Source organism: Ambystoma mexicanum, chromosome 6q (genome assembly GCF_040938575.1).
Source record: "Ambystoma mexicanum isolate Mex_15411 chromosome 6q, UKY_AmexF1_1, whole genome shotgun sequence".
NCBI classification, from domain to species: domain Eukaryota; kingdom Metazoa; phylum Chordata; class Amphibia; order Caudata; family Ambystomatidae; genus Ambystoma; species Ambystoma mexicanum.
The window spans coordinates 1,631,275,491-1,631,299,250 of NC_090937.1; the positions used below are offsets into that span (position 1 = coordinate 1,631,275,491).

The following is a 23,760-nucleotide window of genomic DNA, read 5'->3' on the forward strand; positions in this document are numbered from 1 at the left end:
CATCCTAGTTTCTGCAACTGTCTATCGGTGAGGGGATTGAAGCGAGCAGGGCTCCTGGCCCCTCCCCGACAAAGCCCTGACGAAGGCCTGACAAAGGCCTATTCGCCTTGCCCTGACGGGCCTTGGTCCCAGCAGGCCACCGAGCACAGCACCTCAGCCTATTAGAGTGAGGTTTCAGGATCTCTCTCATCCTGTAAACCAACATACTGAAGAAGGTGAAACGTGTGGCTGCGCTCCTCACATGCTGAAGCAGCAGCAGCCCTTTCCCTGAAGCAAAGTTCCTTCATTCCTCCCTCCCATAACCCTTAGCAGGGGATTTATGGTAATTGAGTTGAGTTTCCAAACTGGCCCTTCCTTCCTTCCTTCCCATATCTGCCAGCTCGAGAAGGCTTGTTTTGTTGCACCTGGGAAGTAAAGTATCTATTTGCGAGAGAGAGAGAATGAGAGAGAGAGACAGAGAGAGAGAGACAGAGAGAGAAGGGGAAGGGGTGTTGGCAGTTAGGGTGTGAGCTAGAGAAATGAGGCCTGTCTGCAAAAGGCCATGGGATGGGAGTGCGTGGTTGCAGGTTGTTTGGCTTTGTAAGGCCTACTGCCCGCTTCACTCGAAACTGGGTCTAGGGTTGTCGGTTTGTAGGCTGTAAAAGCCCAGAAAAGCTCTTGTTCTCCAACCAGCAGAGTGGCGCAGCGGAAGCGTGCTGGGCCCATAACCCAGAGGTCGATGGATCGAAACCATCCTCTGCTAACTTTTTTCAAATTATGTTTTTGTGTCATGGCATTAGGGCACAAAGAGCTGTAAGTGCCTGGATGCAATGTCATTCCTTGAACTTGCTGCCTCGTTCCACTCTTGCGCTAAATAGGAGAGGGTCCCAGCCCAGCCAACAAAATGTACTGTTCAATCAAACCAAACTTAAAACCAAGCTCCTTTTTTAAGGGGTCCCGGGGAAATGTTGGGCTGACCGGCAAGACCTCATGATGCGAACTGCTTCTGCGTCAAACGCAAGCTTTTTTCATTCCCAGCCAATGACTTATTCTTATTTCTAAGGGCCGCTCCATCAGATAGCCCAGACAGGCAGGCGTTGGTGGTATAGTGGTGAGCATAGCTGCCTTCCAAGCAGTTGACCCGGGTTCGATTCCCGGCCAACGCAGATCAAATCTTTAAATTGTTCAAAATGCATTTTTTGGAAATCAGACTCATGCTGAAAGCAAAGCTGACACACTTTTCGTGAAAATCAAAACCCCATCCAGGAAAGGTTCTTGCATCCTAGTTTCTGCAACTGTCTATCGGTGAGGGGATTGAAGCGAGCAGGGCTCCTGGCCCCTCCCCGACAAAGCCCTGACGAAGGCCTGACAAAGGCCTATTCGCCTTGCCCTGACGGGCCTTGGTCCCAGCAGGCCACCGAGCACAGCACCTCAGCCTATTAGAGTGAGGTTTCAGGATCTCTCTCATCCTGTAAACCAACATACTGAAGAAGGTGAAACGTGTGGCTGCGCTCCTCACATGCTGAAGCAGCAGCAGCCCTTTCCCTGAAGCAAAGTTCCTTCATTCCTCCCTCCCATAACCCTTAGCAGGGGATTTATGGTAATTGAGTTGAGTTTCCAAACTGGCCCTTCCTTCCTTCCTTCCCATATCTGCCAGCTCGAGAAGGCTTGTTTTGTTGCACCTGGGAAGTAAAGTATCTATTTGCGAGAGAGAGAGAATGAGAGAGAGAGACAGAGAGAGAGAGACAGAGAGAGAAGGGGAAGAGGTGTTGGCAGTTAGGGTGTGAGCTAGAGAAATGAGGCCTGTCTGCAAAAGGCCATGGGATGGGAGTGCGTGGTTGCAGGTTGTTTGGCTTTGTAAGGCCTACTGCCCGCTTCACTCGAAACTGGGTCTAGGGTTGTCGGTTTGTAGGCTGTAAAAGCCCAGAAAAGCTCTTGTTCTCCAACCAGCAGAGTGGCGCAGCGGAAGCGTGCTGGGCCCATAACCCAGAGGTCGATGGATCGAAACCATCCTCTGCTAACTTTTTTCAAATTATGTTTTTGTGTCATGGCATTAGGGCACAAAGAGCTGTAAGTGCCTGGATGCAATGTCATTCCTTGAACTTGCTGCCTCGTTCCACTCTTGCGCTAAATAGGAGAGGGTCCCAGCCCAGCCAACAAAATGTACTGTTCAATCAAACCAAACTTAAAACCAAGCTCCTTTTTTAAGGGGTCCCGGGGAAATGTTGGGCTGACCGGCAAGACCTCATGATGCGAACTGCTTCTGCGTCAAACGCAAGCTTTTTTCATTCCCAGCCAATGACTTATTCTTATTTCTAAGGGCCGCTCCATCAGATAGCCCAGACAGGCAGGCGTTGGTGGTATAGTGGTGAGCATAGCTGCCTTCCAAGCATTTGACCCGGGTTCGATTCCCGGCCAACGCAGATCAAATCTTTAAATTGTTCAAAATGCATTTTTTGGAAATCAGACTCATGCTGAAAGCAAAGCTGACACACTTTTCGTGAAAATCAAAACCCCATCCAGGAAAGGTTCTTGCATCCTAGTTTCTGCAACTGTCTATCGGTGAGGGGATTGAAGCGAGCAGGGCTCCTGGCCCCTCCCCGACAAAGGCCTGACAAAGGCCTATTCGCCTTGCCCTGACGGGCCTTGGTCCCAGCAGGCCACCGAGCACAGCACCTCAGCCTATTAGAGTGAGGTTTCAGGATCTCTCTCATCCTGTAAACCAACATACTGAAGAAGGTGAAACGTGTGGCTGCGCTCCTCACATGCTGAAGCAGCAGCAGCCCTTTCCCTGAAGCAAAGTTCCTTCATTCCTCCCTCCCATAACCCTTAGCAGGGGATTTATGGTAATTGAGTTGAGTTTCCAAACTGGCCCTTCCTTCCTTCCTTCCCATATCTGCCAGCTCGAGAAGGCTTGTTTTGTTGCACCTGGGAAGTAAAGTATCTATTTGCGAGAGAGAGAGAATGAGAGAGAGAGACAGAGAGAGAGAGACAGAGAGAGAAGGGGAAGGGGTGTTGGCAGTTAGGGTGTGAGCTAGAGAAATGAGGCCTGTCTGCAAAAGGCCATGGGATGGGAGTGCGTGGTTGCAGGTTGTTTGGCTTTGTAAGGCCTACTGCCCGCTTCACTCGAAAATGGGTCTAGGGTTGTCGGTTTGTAGGCTGTAAAAGCCCAGAAAAGCTTTTGTTCTCCAACCAGCAGAGTGGCGCAGCGGAAGTGTGCTGGGCCCATAACCCAGAGGTCGATGGATCGAAACCATCCTCTGCTAACTTTTTTCAAATTATGTTTTTGTGTCATGGCATTAGGGCACAAAGAGCTGTAAGTGCCTGGATGCAATGTCATTCCTTGAACTTGCTGCCTCGTTCCACTCTTGCGCTAAATAGGAGAGGGTCCCAGCCCAGCCAACAAAATGCACTGTTCAATCAAACCAAACTTAAAACCAAGCTCCTTTTTTAAGGGGTCCCGGGGAAATGTTGGGCTGACCGGCAAGACCTCATGATGCGAACTGCTTCTGCGTCAAACGCAAGCTTTTTTCATTCCCAGCCAATGACTTATTCTTATTTCTAAGGGCCGCTCCATCAGATAGCCCAGACAGGCAGGCGCTGGTGGTATAGTGGTGAGCATAGCTGCCTTCCAAGCAGTTGACCCGGGTTCGATTCCCGGCCAACGCAGATCAAATCTTTAAATTGTTCAAAATGCATTTTTTGGAAATCAGACTCATGCTGAAAGCAAAGCTGACACACTTTTCGTGAAAATCAAAACCCCATCCAGGAAAGGTTCTTGCATCCTAGTTTCTGCAACTGTCTATCGGTGAGGGGATTGAAGCGAGCAGGGCTCCTGGCCCCTCCCCGACAAAGCCCTGACGAAGGCCTGACAAAGGCCTATTCGCCTTGCCCTGACGGGCCTTGGTCCCAGCAGGCCACCGAGCACAGCACCTCAGCCTATTAGAGTGAGGTTTCAGGATCTCTCTCATCCTGTAAACCAACATACTGAAGAAGGTGAAACGTGTGGCTGCGCTCCTCACATGCTGAAGCAGCAGCAGCCCTTTCCCTGAAGCAAAGTTCCTTCATTCCTCCCTCCCATAACCCTTAGCAGGGGATTTATGGTAATTGAGTTGAGTTTCCAAACTGGCCCTTCCTTCCTTCCTTCCCATATCTGCCAGCTCGAGAAGGCTTGTTTTGTTGCACCTGGGAAGTAAAGTATCTATTTGCGAGAGAGAGAGAATGAGAGAGAGAGACAGAGAGAGAGAGACAGAGAGAGAAGGGGAAGGGGTGTTGGCAGTTAGGGTGTGAGCTAGAGAAATGAGGCCTGTCTGCAAAAGGCCATGGGATGGGAGTGCGTGGTTGCAGGTTGTTTGGCTTTGTAAGGCCTACTGCCCGCTTCACTCGAAACTGGGTCTAGGGTTGTCGGTTTGTAGGCTGTAAAAGCCCAGAAAAGCTCTTGTTCTCCAACCAGCAGAGTGGCGCAGCGGAAGCGTGCTGGGCCCATAACCCAGAGGTCGATGGATCGAAACCATCCTCTGCTAACTTTTTTCAAATTATGTTTTTGTGTCATGGCATTAGGGCACAAAGAGCTGTAAGTGCCTGGATGCAATGTCATTCCTTGAACTTGCTGCCTCGTTCCACTCTTGCGCTAAATAGGAGAGGGTCCCAGCCCAGCCAACAAAATGTACTGTTCAATCAAACCAAACTTAAAACCAAGCTCCTTTTTTAAGGGGTCCCGGGGAAATGTTGGGCTGACCGGCAAGACCTCATGATGCGAACTGCTTCTGCGTCAAACGCAAGCTTTTTTCATTCCCAGCCAATGACTTATTCTTATTTCTAAGGGCCGCTCCATCAGATAGCCCAGACAGGCAGGCGTTGGTGGTATAGTGGTGAGCATAGCTGCCTTCCAAGCAGTTGACCCGGGTTTGATTCCCGGCCAACGCAGATCAAATCTTTAAATTGTTCAAAATGCATTTTTTGGAAATCAGACTCATGCTGAAAGCAAAGCTGACACACTTTTCGTGAAAATCAAAACCCCATCCAGGAAAGGTTCTTGCATCCTAGTTTCTGCAACTGTCTATCGGTGAGGGGATTGAAGCGAGCAGGGCTCCTGGCCCCTCCCCGACAAAGCCCTGACGAAGGCCTGACAAAGGCCTATTCGCCTTGCCCTGACGGGCCTTGGTCCCAGCAGGCCACCGAGCACAGCACCTCAGCCTATTAGAGTGAGGTTTCAGGATCTCTCTCATCCTGTAAACCAACATACTGAAGAAGGTGAAACGTGTGGCTGCGCTCCTCACATGCTGAAGCAGCAGCAGCCCTTTCCCTGAAGCAAAGTTCCTTCATTCCTCCCTCCCATAACCCTTAGCAGGGGATTTATGGTAATTGAGTTGAGTTTCCAAACTGGCCCTTCCTTCCTTCCTTCCCATATCTGCCAGCTCGAGAAGGCTTGTTTTGTTGCACCTGGGAAGTAAAGTATCTATTTGCGAGAGAGAGAGAATGAGAGAGAGAGACAGAGAGAGAGAGACAGAGAGAGAAGGGGAAGGGGTGTTGGCAGTTAGGGTGTGAGCTAGAGAAATGAGGCCTGTCTGCAAAAGGCCATGGGATGGGAGTGCGTGGTTGCAGGTTGTTTGGCTTTGTAAGGCCTACTGCCCGCTTCACTCGAAAATGGGTCTAGGGTTGTCGGTTTGTAGGCTGTAAAAGCCCAGAAAAGCTTTTGTTCTCCAACCAGCAGAGTGGCGCAGCGGAAGGGTGCTGGGCCCATAACCCAGAGGTCGATGGATCGAAACCATCCTCTGCTAACTTTTTTCAAATTATGTTTTTGTGTCATGGCATTAGGGCACAAAGAGCTGTAAGTGCCTGGATGCAATGTCATTCCTTGAACTTGCTGCCTCGTTCCACTCTTGCGCTAAATAGGAGAGGGTCCCAGCCCAGCCAACAAAATGCACTGTTCAATCAAACCAAACTTAAAACCAAGCTCCTTTTTTAAGGGGTCCCGGGGAAATGTTGGGCTGACCGGCAAGACCTCATGATGCGAACTGCTTCTGCGTCAAACGCAAGCTTTTTTCATTCCCAGCCAATGACTTATTCTTATTTCTAAAGGCCGCTCCATCAGATAGCCCAGACAGGCAGCCGTTGGTGGTATAGTGGTGAGCATAGCTGCCTTCCAAGCAGTTGACCCGGGTTCGATTCCCGGCCAACGCAGATCAAATCTTTAAATTGTTCAAAATGCATTTTTTGGAAATCAGACTCATGCTGAAAGCAAAGCTGACACACTTTTCGTGAAAATCAAAACCCCATCCAGGAAAGGTTCTTGCATCCTAGTTTCTGCAACTGTCTATCGGTGAGGGGATTGAAGCGAGCAGGGCTCCTGGCCCCTCCCCGACAAAGCCCTGACGAAGGCCTGACAAAGGCCTATTCGCCTTGCCCTGACGGGCCTTGGTCCCAGCAGGCCACCGAGCACAGCACCTCAGCCTATTAGAGTGAGGTTTCAGGATCTCTCTCATCCTGTAAACCAACATACTGAAGAAGGTGAAACGTGTGGCTGCGCTCCTCACATGCTGAAGCAGCAGCAGCCCTTTCCCTGAAGCAAAGTTCCTTCATTCCTCCCTCCCATAACCCTTAGCAGGGGATTTATGGTAATTGAGTTGAGTTTCCAAACTGGCCCTTCCTTCCTTCCTTCCCATATCTGCCAGCTCGAGAAGGCTTGTTTTGTTGCACCTGGGAAGTAAAGTATCTATTTGCGAGAGAGAGAGAATGAGAGAGAGAGACAGAGAGAGAGAGACAGAGAGAGAAGGGGAAGGGGTGTTGGCAGTTAGGGTGTGAGCTAGAGAAATGAGGCCTGTCTGCAAAAGGCCATGGGATGGGAGTGCGTGGTTGCAGGTTGTTTGGCTTTGTAAGGCCTACTGCCCGCTTCACTCGAAACTGGGTCTAGGGTTGTCGGTTTGTAGGCTGTAAAAGCCCAGAAAAGCTATTGTTCTCCAACCAGCAGAGTGGCGCAGCGGAAGCGTGCTGGGCCCATAACCCAGAGGTCGATGGATCGAAACCATCCTCTGCTAACTTTTTTCAAATTATGTTTTTGTGTCATGGCATTAGGGCACAAAGAGCTGTAAGTGCCTGGATGCAATGTCATTCCTTGAACTTGCTGCCTCGTTCCACTCTTGCGCTAAATAGGAGAGGGTCCCAGCCCAGCCAACAAAATGTACTGTTCAATCAAACCAAACTTAAAACCAAGCTCCTTTTTTAAGGGGTCCCGGGGAAATGTTGGGCTGACCGGCAAGACCTCATGATGCGAACTGCTTCTGCGTCAAACGCAAGCTTTTTTCATTCCCAGCCAATGACTTATTCTTATTTCTAAGGGCCGCTCCATCAGATAGCCCAGACAGGCAGGCGTTGGTGGTATAGTGGTGAGCATAGCTGCCTTCCAAGCAGTTGACCCGGGTTCGATTCCCGGCCAACGCAGATCAAATCTTTAAATTGTTCAAAATGCATTTTTTGGAAATCAGACTCATGCTGAAAGCAAAGCTGACACACTTTTCGTGAAAATCAAAACCCCATCCAGGAAAGGTTCTTGCATCCTAGTTTCTGCAACTGTCTATCGGTGAGGGGATTGAAGCGAGCAGGGCTCCTGGCCCCTCCCCGACAAAGCCCTGACGAAGGCCTGACAAAGGCCTATTCGCCTTGCCCTGACGGGCCTTGGTCCCAGCAGGCCACCGAGCACAGCACCTCAGCCTATTAGAGTGAGGTTTCAGGATCTCTCTCATCCTGTAAACCAACATACTGAAGAAGGTGAAACGTGTGGCTGCGCTCCTCACATGCTGAAGCAGCAGCAGCCCTTTCCCTGAAGCAAAGTTCCTTCATTCCTCCCTCCCATAACCCTTAGCAGGGAATTTATGGTAATTGAGTTGAGTTTCCAAACTGGCCCTTCCTTCCTTCCTTCCCATATCTGCCAGCTCGAGAAGGCTTGTTTTGTTGCACCTGGGAAGTAAAGTATCTATTTGCGAGAGAGAGAGAATGAGAGAGAGAGACAGAGAGAGAGAGACAGAGAGAGAAGGGGAAGGGGTGTTGGCAGTTAGGGTGTGAGCTAGAGAAATGAGGCCTGTCTGCAAAAGGCCATGGGATGGGAGTGCGTGGTTGCAGGTTGTTTGGCTTTGTAAGGCCTACTGCCCGCTTCACTCGAAACTGGGTCTAGGGTTGTCGGTTTGTAGGCTGTAAAAGCCCAGAAAAGCTCTTGTTCTCCAACCAGCAGAGTGGCGCAGCGGAAGCGTGCTGGGCCCATAACCCAGAGGTCGATGGATCGAAACCATCCTCTGCTAACTTTTTTCAAATTATGTTTTTGTGTCATGGCATTAGGGCACAAAGAGCTGTAAGTGCCTGGATGCAATGTCATTCCTTGAACTTGCTGCCTCGTTCCACTCTTGCGCTAAATAGGAGAGGGTCCCAGCCCAGCCAACAAAATGTACTGTTCAATCAAACCAAACTTAAAACCAAGCTCCTTTTTTAAGGGGTCCCGGGGAAATGTTGGGCTGACCGGCAAGACCTCATGATGCGAACTGCTTCTGCGTCAAACGCAAGCTTTTTTCATTCCCAGCCAATGACTTATTCTTATTTCTAAGGGCCGCTCCATCAGATAGCCCAGACAGGCAGGCGTTGGTGGTATAGTGGTGAGCATAGCTGCCTTCCAAGCAGTTGACCCGGGTTCGATTCCCGGCCAACGCAGATCAAATCTTTAAATTGTTCAAAATGCATTTTTTGGAAATCAGACTCATGCTGAAAGCAAAGCTGACACACTTTTCGTGAAAATCAAAACCCCATCCAGGAAAGGTTCTTGCATCCTAGTTTCTGCAACTGTCTATCGGTGAGGGGATTGAAGCGAGCAGGGCTCCTGGCCCCTCCCCGACAAAGCCCTGACGAAGGCCTGACAAAGGCCTATTCGCCTTGCCCTGACGGGCCTTGGTCCCAGCAGGCCACCGAGCACAGCACCTCAGCCTATTAGAGTGAGGTTTCAGGATCTCTCTCATCCTGTAAACCAACATACTGAAGAAGGTGAAACGTGTGGCTGCGCTCCTCACATGCTGAAGCAGCAGCAGCCCTTTCCCTGAAGCAAAGTTCCTTCATTCCTCCCTCCCATAACCCTTAGCAGGGGATTTATGGTAATTGAGTTGAGTTTCCAAACTGGCCCTTCCTTCCTTCCTTCCCATATCTGCCAGCTCGAGAAGGCTTGTTTTGTTGCACCTGGGAAGTAAAGTATCTATTTGCGAGAGAGAGAGAATGAGAGAGAGAGACAGAGAGAGAGAGACAGAGAGAGAAGGGGAAGGGGTGTTGGCAGTTAGGGTGTGAGCTAGAGAAATGAGGCCTGTCTGCAAAAGGCCATGGGATGGGAGTGCGTGGTTGCAGGTTGTTTGGCTTTGTAAGGCCTACTGCCCGCTTCACTCGAAAATGGGTCTAGGGTTGTCGGTTTGTAGGCTGTAAAAGCCCAGAAAAGCTTTTGTTCTCCAACCAGCAGAGTGGCGCAGCGGAAGCGTGCTGGGCCCATAACCCAGAGGTCGATGGATCGAAACCATCCTCTGCTAACTTTTTTCAAATTATGTTTTTGTGTCATGGCATTAGGGCACAAAGAGCTGTAAGTGCCTGGATGCAATGTCATTCCTTGAACTTGCTGCCTCGTTCCACTCTTGCGCTAAATAGGAGAGGGTCCCAGCCCAGCCAACAAAATGCACTGTTCAATCAAACCAAACTTAAAACCAAGCTCCTTTTTTAAGGGGTCCCGGGGAAATGTTGGGCTGACCGGCAAGACCTCATGATGCGAACTGCTTCTGCGTCAAACGCAAGCTTTTTTCATTCCCAGCCAATGACTTATTCTTATTTCTAAGGGGCGCTCCATCAGATAGCCCAGACAGGCAGGCGTTGGTGGTATAGTGGTGAGCATAGCTGCCTTCCAAGCAGTTGACCCGGGTTCGATTCCCGGCCAACGCAGATCAAATCTTTAAATTGTTCAAAATGCATTTTTTGGAAATCAGACTCATGCTGAAAGCAAAGCTGACACACTTTTCGTGAAAATCAAAACCCCATCCAGGAAAGGTTCTTGCATCCTAGTTTCTGCAACTGTCTATCGGTGAGGGGATTGAAGCGAGCAGGGCTCCTGGCCCCTCCCCGACAAAGCCCTGACGAAGGCCTGACAAAGGCCTATTCGCCTTGCCCTGACGGGCCTTGGTCCCAGCAGGCCACCGAGCACAGCACCTCAGCCTATTAGAGTGAGGTTTCAGGATCTCTCTCATCCTGTAAACCAACATACTGAAGAAGGTGAAACGTGTGGCTGCGCTCCTCACATGCTGAAGCAGCAGCAGCCCTTTCCCTGAAGCAAAGTTCCTTCATTCCTCCCTCCCATAACCCTTAGCAGGGGATTTATGGTAATTGAGTTGAGTTTCCAAACTGGCCCTTCCTTCCTTCCTTCCCATATCTGCCAGCTCGAGAAGGCTTGTTTTGTTGCACCTGGGAAGTAAAGTATCTATTTGCGAGAGAGAGAGAATGAGAGAGAGAGACAGAGAGAGAGAGACAGAGAGAGAAGGGGAAGGGGTGTTGGCAGTTAGGGTGTGAGCTAGAGAAATGAGGCCTGTCTGCAAAAGGCCATGGGATGGGAGTGCGTGGTTGCAGGTTGTTTGGCTTTGTAAGGCCTACTGCCCGCTTCACTCGAAACTGGGTCTAGGGTTGTCGGTTTGTAGGCTGTAAAAGCCCAGAAAAGCTCTTGTTCTCCAACCAGCAGAGTGGCGCAGCGGAAGCGTGCTGGGCCCATAACCCAGAGGTCGATGGATCGAAACCATCCTCTGCTAACTTTTTTCAAATTATGTTTTTGTGTCATGGCATTAGGGCACAAAGAGCTGTAAGTGCCTGGATGCAATGTCATTCCTTGAACTTGCTGCCTCGTTCCACTCTTGCGCTAAATAGGAGAGGGTCCCAGCCCAGCCAACAAAATGTACTGTTCAATCAAACCAAACTTAAAACCAAGCTCCTTTTTTAAGGGGTCCCGGGGAAATGTTGGGCTGACCGGCAAGACCTCATGATGCGAACTGCTTCTGCGTCAAACGCAAGCTTTTTTCATTCCCAGCCAATGACTTATTCTTATTTCTAAGGGCCGCTCCATCAGATAGCCCAGACAGGCAGGCGTTGGTGGTATAGTGGTGAGCATAGCTGCCTTCCAAGCAGTTGACCCGGGTTCTATTCCCGGCCAACGCAGATCAAATCTTTAAATTGTTCAAAATGCATTTTTTGGAAATCAGACTCATGCTGAAAGCAAAGCTGACACACTTTTCGTGAAAATCAAAACCCCATCCAGGAAAGGTTCTTGCATCCTAGTTTCTGCAACTGTCTATCGGTGAGGGGATTGAAGCGAGCAGGGCTCCTGGCCCCTCCCCGACAAAGCCCTGACGAAGGCCTGACAAAGGCCTATTCGCCTTGCCCTGACGAGCCTTGGTCCCAGCAGGCCACCGAGCACAGCACCTCAGCCTATTAGAGTGAGGTTTCAGGATCTCTCTCATCCTGTAAACCAACATACTGAAGAAGGTGAAACGTGTGGCTGCGCTCCTCACATGCTGAAGCAGCACCAGCCCTTTCCCTGAAGCAAAGTTCCTTCATTCCTCCCTCCCATAACCCTTAGCAGGGGATTTATGGTAATTGAGTTGAGTTTCCAAACTGGCCCTTCCTTCCTTCCTTCCCATATCTGCCAGCTCGAGAAGGCTTGTTTTGTTGCACCTGGGAAGTAAAGTATCTATTTGCGAGAGAGAGAGAATGAGAGAGAGAGACAGAGAGAGAGAGACAGAGAGAGAAGGGGAAGGGGTGTTGGCAGTTAGGGTGTGAGCTAGAGAAATGAGGCCTGTCTGCAAAAGGCCATGGGATGGGAGTGCGTGGTTGCAGGTTGTTTGGCTTTGTAAGGCCTACTGCCCGCTTCACTCGAAACTGGGTCTAGGGTTGTCGGTTTGTAGGCTGTAAAAGCCCAGAAAAGCTCTTGTTCTCCAACCAGCAGAGTGGCGCAGCGGAAGCGTGCTGGGCCCATAACCCAGAGGTCGATGGATCGAAACCATCCTCTGCTAACTTTTTTCAAATTATGTTTTTGTGTCATGGCATTAGGGCACAAAGAGCTGTAAGTGCCTGGATGCAATGTCATTCCTTGAACTTGCTGCCTCGTTCCACTCTTGCGCTAAATAGGAGAGGGTCCCAGCCCAGCCAACAAAATGTACTGTTCAATCAAACCAAACTTAAAACCAAGCTCCTTTTTTAAGGGGTCCCGGGGAAATGTTGGGCTGACCGGCAAGACCTCATGATGCGAACTGCTTCTGCGTCAAACGCAAGCTTTTTTCATTCCCAGCCAATGACTTATTCTTATTTCTAAGGGCCGCTCCATCAGATAGCCCAGACAGGCAGGCGTTGGTGGTATAGTGGTGAGCATAGCTGCCTTCCAAGCAGTTGACCTGGGTTCGATTCCCGGCCAACGCAGATCAAATCTTTAAATTGTTCAAAATGCATTTTTTGGAAATCAGACTCATGCTGAAAGCAAAGCTGACACACTTTTCGTGAAAATCAAAACCCCATCCAGGAAAGGTTCTTGCATCCTAGTTTCTGCAACTGTCTATCGGTGAGGGGATTGAAGCGAGCAGGGCTCCTGGCCCCTCCCCGACAAAGCCCTGACGAAGGCCTGACAAAGGCCTATTCGCCTTGCCCTGACGGGCCTTGGTCCCAGCAGGCCACCGAGCACAGCACCTCAGCCTATTAGAGTGAGGTTTCAGGATCTCTCTCATCCTGTAAACCAACATACTGAAGAAGGTGAAACGTGTGGCTGCGCTCCTCACATGCTGAAGCAGCAGCAGCCCTTTCCCTGAAGCAAAGTTCCTTCATTCCTCCCTCCCATAACCCTTAGCAGGGGATTTATGGTAATTGAGTTGAGTTTCCAAACTGGCCCTTCCTTCCTTCCTTCCCATATCTGCCAGCTCGAGAAGGCTTGTTTTGTTGCACCTGGGAAGTAAAGTATCTATTTGCGAGAGAGAGAGAATGAGAGAGAGAGACAGAGAGAGAGAGACAGAGAGAGAAGGGGAAGGGGTGTTGGCAGTTAGGGTGTGAGCTAGAGAAATGAGGCCTGTCTGCAAAAGGCCATGGGATGGGAGTGCGTGGTTGCAGGTTGTTTGGCTTTGTAAGGCCTACTGCCCGCTTCACTCGAAAATGGGTCTAGGGTTGTCGGTTTGTAGGCTGTAAAAGCCCAGAAAAGCTTTTGTTCTCCAACCAGCAGAGTGGCGCAGCGGAAGGGTGCTGGGCCCATAACCCAGAGGTCGATGGATCGAAACCATCCTCTGCTAACTTTTTTCAAATTATGTTTTTGTGTCATGGCATTAGGGCACAAAGAGCTGTAAGTGCCTGGATGCAATGTCATTCCTTGAACTTGCTGCCTCGTTCCACTCTTGCGCTAAATAGGAGAGGGTCCCAGCCCAGCCAACAAAATGCACTGTTCAATCAAACCAAACTTAAAACCAAGCTCCTTTTTTAAGGGGTCCCGGGGAAATGTTGGGCTGACCGGCAAGACCTCATGATGCGAACTGCTTCTGCGTCAAACGCAAGCTTTTTTCATTCCCAGCCAATGACTTATTCTTATTTCTAAAGGCCGCTCCATCAGATAGCCCAGACAGGCAGGCGTTGGTGGTATAGTGGTGAGCATAGCTGCCTTCCAAGCAGTTGACCCGGGTTCGATTCCCGGCCAACGCAGATCAAATCTTTAAATTGTTCAAAATGCATTTTTTGGAAATCAGACTCATGCTGAAAGCAAAGCTGACACACTTTTCGTGAAAATCAAAACCCCATCCAGGAAAGGTTCTTGCATCCTAGTTTCTGCAACTGTCTATCGGTGAGGGGATTGAAGCGAGCAGGGCTCCTGGCCCCTCCCCGACAAAGCCCTGACGAAGGCCTGACAAAGGCCTATTCGCCTTGCCCTGACGGGCCTTGGTCCCAGCAGGCCACCGAGCACAGCACCTCAGCCTATTAGAGTGAGGTTTCAGGATCTCTCTCATCCTGTAAACCAACATACTGAAGAAGGTGAAACGTGTGGCTGCGCTCCTCACATGCTGAAGCAGCAGCAGCCCTTTCCCTGAAGCAAAGTTCCTTCATTCCTCCCTCCCATAACCCTTAGCAGGGGATTTATGGTAATTGAGTTGAGTTTCCAAACTGGCCCTTCCTTCCTTCCTTCCCATATCTGCCAGCTCGAGAAGGCTTGTTTTGTTGCACCTGGGAAGTAAAGTATCTATTTGCGAGAGAGAGAGAATGAGAGAGAGAGACAGAGAGAGAGAGACAGAGAGAGAAGGGGAAGGGGTGTTGGCAGTTAGGGTGTGAGCTAGAGAAATGAGGCCTGTCTGCAAAAGGCCATGGGATGGGAGTGCGTGGTTGCAGGTTGTTTGGCTTTGTAAGGCCTACTGCCCGCTTCACTCGAAACTGGGTCTAGGGTTGTCGGTTTGTAGGCTGTAAAAGCCCAGAAAAGCTCTTGTTCTCCAACCAGCAGAGTGGCGCAGCGGAAGCGTGCTGGGCCCATAACCCAGAGGTCGATGGATCGAAACCATCCTCTGCTAACTTTTTTCAAATTATGTTTTTGTGTCATGGCATTAGGGCACAAAGAGCTGTAAGTGCCTGGATGCAATGTCATTCCTTGAACTTGCTGCCTCGTTCCACTCTTGCGCTAAATAGGAGAGGGTCCCAGCCCAGCCAACAAAATGTACTGTTCAATCAAACCAAACTTAAAACCAAGCTCCTTTTTTAAGGGGTCCCGGGGAAATGTTGGGCTGACCGGCAAGACCTCATGATGCGAACTGCTTCTGCGTCAAACGCAAGCTTTTTTCATTCCCAGCCAATGACTTATTCTTATTTCTAAGGGCCGCTCCATCAGATAGCCCAGACAGGCAGGCGTTGGTGGTATAGTGGTGAGCATAGCTGCCTTCCAAGCAGTTGACCCGGGTTCGATTCCCGGCCAACGCAGATCAAATCTTTAAATTGTTCAAAATGCATTTTTTGGAAATCAGACTCATGCTGAAAGCAAAGCTGACACACTTTTCGTGAAAATCAAAACCCCATCCAGGAAAGGTTCTTGCATCCTAGTTTCTGCAACTGTCTATCGGTGAGGGGATTGAAGCGAGCAGGGCTCCTGGCCCCTCCCCGACAAAGCCCTGACGAAGGCCTGACAAAGGCCTATTCGCCTTGCCCTGACGGGCCTTGGTCCCAGCAGGCCACCGAGCACAGCACCTCAGCCTATTAGAGTGAGGTTTCAGGATCTCTCTCATCCTGTAAACCAACATACTGAAGAAGGTGAAACGTGTGGCTGCGCTCCTCACATGCTGAAGCAGCAGCAGCCCTTTCCCTGAAGCAAAGTTCCTTCATTCCTCCCTCCCATAACCCTTAGCAGGGAATTTATGGTAATTGAGTTGAGTTTCCAAACTGGCCCTTCCTTCCTTCCTTCCCATATCTGCCAGCTCGAGAAGGCTTGTTTTGTTGCACCTGGGAAGTAAAGTATCTATTTGCGAGAGAGAGAGAATGAGAGAGAGAGACAGAGAGAGAGAGACAGAGAGAGAAGGGGAAGGGGTGTTGGCAGTTAGGGTGTGAGCTAGAGAAATGAGGCCTGTCTGCAAAAGGCCATGGGATGGGAGTGCGTGGTTGCAGGTTGTTTGGCTTTGTAAGGCCTACTGCCCGCTTCACTCGAAACTGGGTCTAGGGTTGTCGGTTTGTAGGCTGTAAAAGCCCAGAAAAGCTCTTGTTCTCCAACCAGCAGAGTGGCGCAGCGGAAGCGTGCTGGGCCCATAACCCAGAGGTCGATGGATCGAAACCATCCTCTGCTAACTTTTTTCAAATTATGTTTTTGTGTCATGGCATTAGGGCACAAAGAGCTGTAAGTGCCTGGATGCAATGTCATTCCTTGAACTTGCTGCCTCGTTCCACTCTTGCGCTAAATAGGAGAGGGTCCCAGCCCAGCCAACAAAATGCACTGTTCAATCAAACCAAACTTAAAACCAAGCTCCTTTTTTAAGGGGTCCCGGGGAAATGTTGGGCTGACCGGCAAGACCTCATGATGCGAACTGCTTCTGCGTCAAACGCAAGCTTTTTTCATTCCCAGCCAATGACTTATTCTTATTTCTAAGGGGCGCTCCATCAGATAGCCCAGACAGGCAGGCGTTGGTGGTATAGTGGTGAGCATAGCTGCCTTCCAAGCAGTTGACCCGGGTTCGATTCCCGGCCAACGCAGATCAAATCTTTAAATTGTTCAAAATGCATTTTTTGGAAATCAGACTCATGCTGAAAGCAAAGCTGACACACTTTTCGTGAAAATCAAAACCCCATCCAGGAAAGGTTCTTGCATCCTAGTTTCTGCAACTGTCTATCGGTGAGGGGATTGAAGCGAGCAGGGCTCCTGGCCCCTCCCCGACAAAGCCCTGACGAAGGCCTGACAAAGGCCTATTCGCCTTGCCCTGACGGGCCTTGGTCCCAGCAGGCCACCGAGCACAGCACCTCAGCCTATTAGAGTGAGGTTTCAGGATCTCTCTCATCCTGTAAACCAACATACTGAAGAAGGTGAAACGTGTGGCTGCGCTCCTCACATGCTGAAGCAGCAGCAGCCCTTTCCCTGAAGCAAAGTTCCTTCATTCCTCCCTCCCATAACCCTTAGCAGGGGATTTATGGTAATTGAGTTGAGTTTCCAAACTGGCCCTTCCTTCCTTCCTTCCCATATCTGCCAGCTCGAGAAGGCTTGTTTTGTTGCACCTGGGAAGTAAAGTATCTATTTGCGAGAGAGAGAGAATGAGAGAGAGAGACAGAGAGAGAGAGACAGAGAGAGAAGGGGAAGGGGTGTTGGCAGTTAGGGTGTGAGCTAGAGAAATGAGGCCTGTCTGCAAAAGGCCATGGGATGGGAGTGCGTGGTTGCAGGTTGTTTGGCTTTGTAAGGCCTACTGCCCGCTTCACTCGAAACTGGGTCTAGGGTTGTCGGTTTGTAGGCTGTAAAAGCCCAGAAAAGCTCTTGTTCTCCAACCAGCAGAGTGGCGCAGCGGAAGCGTGCTGGGCCCATAACCCAGAGGTCGATGGATCGAAACCATCCTCTGCTAACTTTTTTCAAATTATGTTTTTGTGTCATGGCATTAGGGCACAAAGAGCTGTAAGTGCCTGGATGCAATGTCATTCCTTGAACTTGCTGCCTCGTTCCACTCTTGCGCTAAATAGGAGAGGGTCCCAGCCCAGCCAACAAAATGTACTGTTCAATCAAACCAAACTTAAAACCAAGCTCCTTTTTTAAGGGGTCCCGGGGAAATGTTGGGCTGACCGGCAAGACCTCATGATGCGAACTGCTTCTGCGTCAAACGCAAGCTTTTTTCATTCCCAGCCAATGACTTATTCTTATTTCTAAGGGCCGCTCCATCAGATAGCCCAGACAGGCAGGCGTTGGTGGTATAGTGGTGAGCATAGCTGCCTTCCAAGCAGTTGACCCGGGTTCTATTCCCGGCCAACGCAGATCAAATCTTTAAATTGTTCAAAATGCATTTTTTGGAAATCAGACTCATGCTGAAAGCAAAGCTGACACACTTTTCGTGAAAATCAAAACCCCATCCAGGAAAGGTTCTTGCATCCTAGTTTCTGCAACTGTCTATCGGTGAGGGGATTGAAGCGAGCAGGGCTCCTGGCCCCTCCCCGACAAAGCCCTGACGAAGGCCTGACAAAGGCCTATTCGCCTTGCCCTGACGAGCCTTGGTCCCAGCAGGCCACCGAGCACAGCACCTCAGCCTATTAGAGTGAGGTTTCAGGATCTCTCTCATCCTGTAAACCAACATACTGAAGAAGGTGAAACGTGTGGCTGCGCTCCTCACATGCTGAAGCAGCAGCAGCCCTTTCCCTGAAGCAAAGTTCCTTCATTCCTCCCTCCCATAACCCTTAGCAGGGGATTTATGGTAATTGAGTTGAGTTTCCAAACTGGCCCTTCCTTCCTTCCTTCCCATATCTGCCAGCTCGAGAAGGCTTGTTTTGTTGCACCTGGGAAGTAAAGTATCTATTTGCGAGAGAGAGAGAATGAGAGAGAGAGACAGAGAGAGAGAGACAGAGAGAGAAGGGGAAGGGGTGTTGGCAGTTAGGGTGTGAGCTAGAGAAATGAGGCCTGTCTGCAAAAGGCCATGGGATGGGAGTGCGTGGTTGCAGGTTGTTTGGCTTTGTAAGGCCTACTGCCCGCTTCACTCGAAACTGGGTCTAGGGTTGTCGGTTTGTAGGCTGTAAAAGCCCAGAAAAGCTCTTGTTCTCCAACCAGCAGAGTGGCGCAGCGGAAGCGTGCTGGGCCCATAACCCAGAGGTCGATGGATCGAAACCATCCTCTGCTAACTTTTTTCAAATTATGTTTTTGTGTCATGGCATTAGGGCACAAAGAGCTGTAAGTGCCTGGATGCAATGTCATTCCTTGAACTTGCTGCCTCGTTCCACTCTTGCGCTAAATAGGAGAGGGTCCCAGCCCAGCCAACAAAATGCACTGTTCAATCAAACCAAACTTAAAACCAAGCTCCTTTTTTAAGGGGTCCCGGGGAAATGTTGGGCTGACCGGCAAGACCTCATGATGCGAACTGCTTCTGCGTCAAACGCAAGCTTTTTTCATTCCCAGCCAATGACTTATTCTTATTTCTAAGGGGCGCTCCATCAGATAGCCCAGACAGGCAGGGGTTGGTGGTATAGTGGTGAGCATAGCTGCCTTCCAAGCAGTTGACCCGGGTTCGATTCCCGGCCAACGCAGATCAAATCTTTAAATTGTTCAAAATGCATTTTTTGGAAATCAGACTCATGCTGAAAGCAAAGCTGACACACTTTTCGTGAAAATCAAAACCCCATCCAGGAAAGGTTCTTGCATCCTAGTTTCTGCAACTGTCTATCGGTGAGGGGATTGAAGCGAGCAGGGCTCCTGGCCCCTCCCCGACAAAGCCCTGACGAAGGCCTGACAAAGGCCTATTCGCCTTGCCCTGACGGGCCTTGGTCCCAGCAGGCCACCGAGCACAGCACCTCAGCCTATTAGAGTGAGGTTTCAGGATCTCTCTCATCCTGTAAACCAACATACTGAAGAAGGTGAAACGTGTGGCTGCGCTCCTCACATGCTGAAGCAGCAGCAGCCCTTTCCCTGAAGCAAAGTTCCTTCATTCCTCCCTCCCATAACCCTTAGCAGGGGATTTATGGTAATTGAGTTGAGTTTCCAAACTGGCCCTTCCTTCCTTCCTTCCCATATCTGCCAGCTCGAGAAGGCTTGTTTTGTTGCACCTGGGAAGTAAAGTATCTATTTGCGAGAGAGAGAGAATGAGAGAGAGAGACAGAGAGAGAGAGACAGAGAGAGAAGGGGAAGGGGTGTTGGCAGTTAGGGTGTGAGCTAGAGAAATGAGGCCTGTCTGCAAAAGGCCATGGGATGGGAGTGCGTGGTTGCAGGTTGTTTGGCTTTGTAAGGCCTACTGCCCGCTTCACTCGAAACTGGGTCTAGGGTTGTCGGTTTGTAGGCTGTAAAAGCCCAGAAAAGCTCTTGTTCTCCAACCAGCAGAGTGGCGCAGCGGAAGCGTGCTGGGCCCATAACCCAGAGGTCGATGGATCGAAACCATCCTCTGCTAACTTTTTTCAAATTATGTTTTTGTGTCATGGCATTAGGGCACAAAGAGCTGTAAGTGCCTGGATGCAATGTCATTCCTTGAACTTGCTGCCTCGTTCCACTCTTGCGCTAAATAGGAGAGGGTCCCAGCCCAGCCAACAAAATGTACTGTTCAATCAAACCAAACTTAAAACCAAGCTCCTTTTTTAAGGGGTCCCGGGGAAATGTTGGGCTGACCGGCAAGACCTCATGATGCGAACTGCTTCTGCGTCAAACGCAAGCTTTTTTCATTCCCAGCCAATGACTTATTCTTATTTCTAAGGGCCGCTCCATCAGATAGCCCAGACAGGCAGGCGTTGGTGGTATAGTGGTGAGCATAGCTGCCTTCCAAGCAGTTGACCCGGGTTCTATTCCCGGCCAACGCAGATCAAATCTTTAAATTGTTCAAAATGCATTTTTTGGAAATCAGACTCATGCTGAAAGCAAAGCTGACACACTTTTCGTGAAAATCAAAACCCCATCCAGGAAAGGTTCTTGCATCCTAGTTTCTGCAACTGTCTATCGGTGAGGGGATTGAAGCGAGCAGGGCTCCTGGCCCCTCCCCGACAAAGCCCTGACGAAGGCCTGACAAAGGCCTATTCGCCTTGCCCTGACGAGCCTTGGTCCCAGCAGGCCACCGAGCACAGCACCTCAGCCTATTAGAGTGAGGTTTCAGGATCTCTCTCATCCTGTAAACCAACATACTGAAGAAGGTGAAACGTGTGGCTGCGCTCCTCACATGCTGAAGCAGCAGCAGCCCTTTCCCTGAAGCAAAGTTCCTTCATTCCTCCCTCCCATAACCCTTAGCAGGGGATTTATGGTAATTGAGTTGAGTTTCCAAACTGGCCCTTCCTTCCTTCCTTCCCATATCTGCCAGCTCGAGAAGGCTTGTTTTGTTGCACCTGGGAAGTAAAGTATCTATTTGCGAGAGAGAGAGAATGAGAGAGAGAGACAGAGAGAGAGAGACAGAGAGAGAAGGGGAAGGGGTGTTGGCAGTTAGGGTGTGAGCTAGAGAAATGAGGCCTGTCTGCAAAAGGCCATGGGATGGGAGTGCGTGGTTGCAGGTTGTTTGGCTTTGTAAGGCCTACTGCCCGCTTCACTCGAAACTGGGTCTAGGGTTGTCGGTTTGTAGGCTGTAAAAGCCCAGAAAAGCTCTTGTTCTCCAACCAGCAGAGTGGCGCAGCGGAAGCGTGCTGGGCCCATAACCCAGAGGTCGATGGATCGAAACCATCCTCTGCTAACTTTTTTCAAATTATGTTTTTGTGTCATGGCATTAGGGCACAAAGAGCTGTAAGTGCCTGGATGCAATGTCATTCCTTGAACTTGCTGCCTCGTTCCACTCTTGCGCTAAATAGGAGAGGGTCCCAGCCCAGCCAACAAAATGTACTGTTCAATCAAACCAAACTTAAAACCAAGCTCCTTTTTTAAGGGGTCCCGGGGAAATGTTGGGCTGACCGGCAAGACCTCATGATGCGAACTGCTTCTGCGTCAAACGCAAGCTTTTTTCATTCCCAGCCAATGACTTATTCTTATTTCTAAGGGCCGCTCCATCAGATAGCCCAGACAGGCAGGCGTTGGTGGTATAGTGGTGAGCATAGCTGCCTTCCAAGCAGTTGACCTGGGTTCGATTCCCGGCCAACGCAGATCAAATCTTTAAATTGTTCAAAATGCATTTTTTGGAAATCAGACTCATGCTGAAAGCAAAGCTGACACACTTTTCGTGAAAATCAAAACCCCATCCAGGAAAGGTTCTTGCATCCTAGTTTCTGCAACTGTCTATCGGTGAGGGGATTGAAGCGAGCAGGGCTCCTGGCCCCTCCCCGACAAAGCCCTGACGAAGGCCTGACAAAGGCCTATTCGCCTTGCCCTGACGGGCCTTGGTCCCAGCAGGCCACCGAGCACAGCACCTCAGCCTATTAGAGTGAGGTTTCAGGATCTCTCTCATCCTGTAAACCAACATACTGAAGAAGGTGAAACGTGTGGCTGCGCTCCTCACATGCTGAAGCAGCAGCAGCCCTTTCCCTGAAGCAAAGTTCCTTCATTCCTCCCTCCCATAACCCTTAGCAGGGGATTTATGGTAATTGAGTTGAGTTTCCAAACTGGCCCTTCCTTCCTTCCTTCCCATATCTGCCAGCTCGAGAAGGCTTGTTTTGTTGCACCTGGGAAGTAAAGTATCTATTTGCGAGAGAGAGAGAATGAGAGAGAGAGACAGAGAGAGAGAGACAGAGAGAGAAGGGGAAGGGGTGTTGGCAGTTAGGGTGTGAGCTAGAGAAATGAGGCCTGTCTGCAAAAGGCCATGGGATGGGAGTGCGTGGTTGCAGGTTGTTTGGCTTTGTAAGGCCTACTGCCCGCTTCACTCGAAAATGGGTCTAGGGTTGTCGGTTTGTAGGCTGTAAAAGCCCAGAAAAGCTTTTGTTCTCCAACCAGCAGAGTGGCGCAGCGGAAGGGTGCTGGGCCCATAACCCAGAGGTCGATGGATCGAAACCATCCTCTGCTAACTTTTTTCAAATTATGTTTTTGTGTCATGGCATTAGGGCACAAAGAGCTGTAAGTGCCTGGATGCAATGTCATTCCTTGAACTTGCTGCCTCGTTCCACTCTTGCGCTAAATAGGAGAGGGTCCCAGCCCAGCCAACAAAATGCACTGTTCAATCAAACCAAACTTAAAACCAAGCTCCTTTTTTAAGGGGTCCCGGGGAAATGTTGGGCTGACCGGCAAGACCTCATGATGCGAACTGCTTCTGCGTCAAACGCAAGCTTTTTTCATTCCCAGCCAATGACTTATTCTTATTTCTAAAGGCCGCTCCATCAGATAGCCCAGACAGGCAGGCGTTGGTGGTATAGTGGTGAGCATAGCTGCCTTCCAAGCAGTTGACCCGGGTTCGATTCCCGGCCAACGCAGATCAAATCTTTAAATTGTTCAAAATGCATTTTTTGGAAATCAGACTCATGCTGAAAGCAAAGCTGACACACTTTTCGTGAAAATCAAAACCCCATCCAGGAAAGGTTCTTGCATCCTAGTTTCTGCAACTGTCTATCGGTGAGGGGATTGAAGCGAGCAGGGCTCCTGGCCCCTCCCCGACAAAGCCCTGACGAAGGCCTGACAAAGGCCTATTCGCCTTGCCCTGACGGGCCTTGGTCCCAGCAGGCCACCGAGCACAGCACCTCAGCCTATTAGAGTGAGGTTTCAGGATCTCTCTCATCCTGTAAACCAACATACTGAAGAAGGTGAAACGTGTGGCTGCGCTCCTCACATGCTGAAGCAGCAGCAGCCCTTTCCCTGAAGCAAAGTTCCTTCATTCCTCCCTCCCATAACCCTTAGCAGGGGATTTATGGTAATTGAGTTGAGTTTCCAAACTGGCCCTTCCTTCCTTCCTTCCCATATCTGCCAGCTCGAGAAGGCTTGTTTTGTTGCACCTGGGAAGTAAAGTATCTATTTGCGAGAGAGAGAGAATGAGAGAGAGAGACAGAGAGAGAGAGACAGAGAGAGAAGGGGAAGGGGTGTTGGCAGTTAGGGTGTGAGCTAGAGAAATGAGGCCTGTCTGCAAAAGGCCATGGGATGGGAGTGCGTGGTTGCAGGTTGTTTGGCTTTGTAAGGCCTACTGCCCGCTTCACTCGAAACTGGGTCTAGGGTTGTCGGTTTGTAGGCTGTAAAAGCCCAGAAAAGCTCTTGTTCTCCAACCAGCAGAGTGGCGCAGCGGAAGCGTGCTGGGCCCATAACCCAGAGGTCGATGGATCGAAACCATCCTCTGCTAACTTTTTTCAAATTATGTTTTTGTGTCATGGCATTAGGGCACAAAGAGCTGTAAGTGCCTGGATGCAATGTCATTCCTTGAACTTGCTGCCTCGTTCCACTCTTGCGCTAAATAGGAGAGGGTCCCAGCCCAGCCAACAAAATGCACTGTTCAATCAAACCAAACTTAAAACCAAGCTCCTTTTTTAAGGGGTCCCGGGGAAATGTTGGGCTGACCGGCAAGACCTCATGATGCGAACTGCTTCTGCGTCAAACGCAAGCTTTTTTCATTCCCAGCCAATGACTTATTCTTATTTCTAAGGGGCGCTCCATCAGATAGCCCAGACAGGCAGGCGTTGGTGGTATAGTGGTGAGCATAGCTGCCTTCCAAGCAGTTGACCCGGGTTCGATTCCCGGCCAACGCA

The 23,760-nt window shown here is 50.1% G+C and overlaps 9 non-coding genes across 9 annotated transcripts; all 9 read left to right on the forward strand.

The window, feature by feature from the left end:
• Positions 1 to 1,073: 1,073 nt before the first annotated feature.
• Positions 1,074 to 1,145, forward strand: TRNAG-UCC (transfer RNA glycine (anticodon UCC)). Its single transcript has one exon. It is a non-coding gene; the product is annotated as a tRNA-Gly (tRNA).
• Positions 1,146 to 7,347: 6,202 nt separating this feature from the next.
• On the forward strand, positions 7,348 to 7,419 carry TRNAG-UCC (transfer RNA glycine (anticodon UCC)). Its single transcript has one exon. It is a non-coding gene; the product is annotated as a tRNA-Gly (tRNA).
• Positions 7,420 to 8,604: 1,185 nt separating this feature from the next.
• On the forward strand, positions 8,605 to 8,676 carry TRNAG-UCC (transfer RNA glycine (anticodon UCC)). Its single transcript has one exon. It is a non-coding gene; the product is annotated as a tRNA-Gly (tRNA).
• A 1,185-nt stretch (positions 8,677 to 9,861) lies between these two features.
• TRNAG-UCC (transfer RNA glycine (anticodon UCC)) lies at positions 9,862 to 9,933 on the forward strand. Its single transcript has one exon. It is a non-coding gene; the product is annotated as a tRNA-Gly (tRNA).
• Positions 9,934 to 13,632: 3,699 nt separating this feature from the next.
• Positions 13,633 to 13,704, forward strand: TRNAG-UCC (transfer RNA glycine (anticodon UCC)). Its single transcript has one exon. It is a non-coding gene; the product is annotated as a tRNA-Gly (tRNA).
• Positions 13,705 to 14,889: 1,185 nt separating this feature from the next.
• On the forward strand, positions 14,890 to 14,961 carry TRNAG-UCC (transfer RNA glycine (anticodon UCC)). The gene has a single exon. It is a non-coding gene; the product is annotated as a tRNA-Gly (tRNA).
• Positions 14,962 to 16,146: 1,185 nt separating this feature from the next.
• On the forward strand, positions 16,147 to 16,218 carry TRNAG-UCC (transfer RNA glycine (anticodon UCC)). Its single transcript has one exon. It is a non-coding gene; the product is annotated as a tRNA-Gly (tRNA).
• A 6,213-nt stretch (positions 16,219 to 22,431) lies between these two features.
• On the forward strand, positions 22,432 to 22,503 carry TRNAG-UCC (transfer RNA glycine (anticodon UCC)). Its single transcript has one exon. It is a non-coding gene; the product is annotated as a tRNA-Gly (tRNA).
• Positions 22,504 to 23,688: 1,185 nt separating this feature from the next.
• On the forward strand, positions 23,689 to 23,760 carry TRNAG-UCC (transfer RNA glycine (anticodon UCC)). The gene has a single exon. It is a non-coding gene; the product is annotated as a tRNA-Gly (tRNA).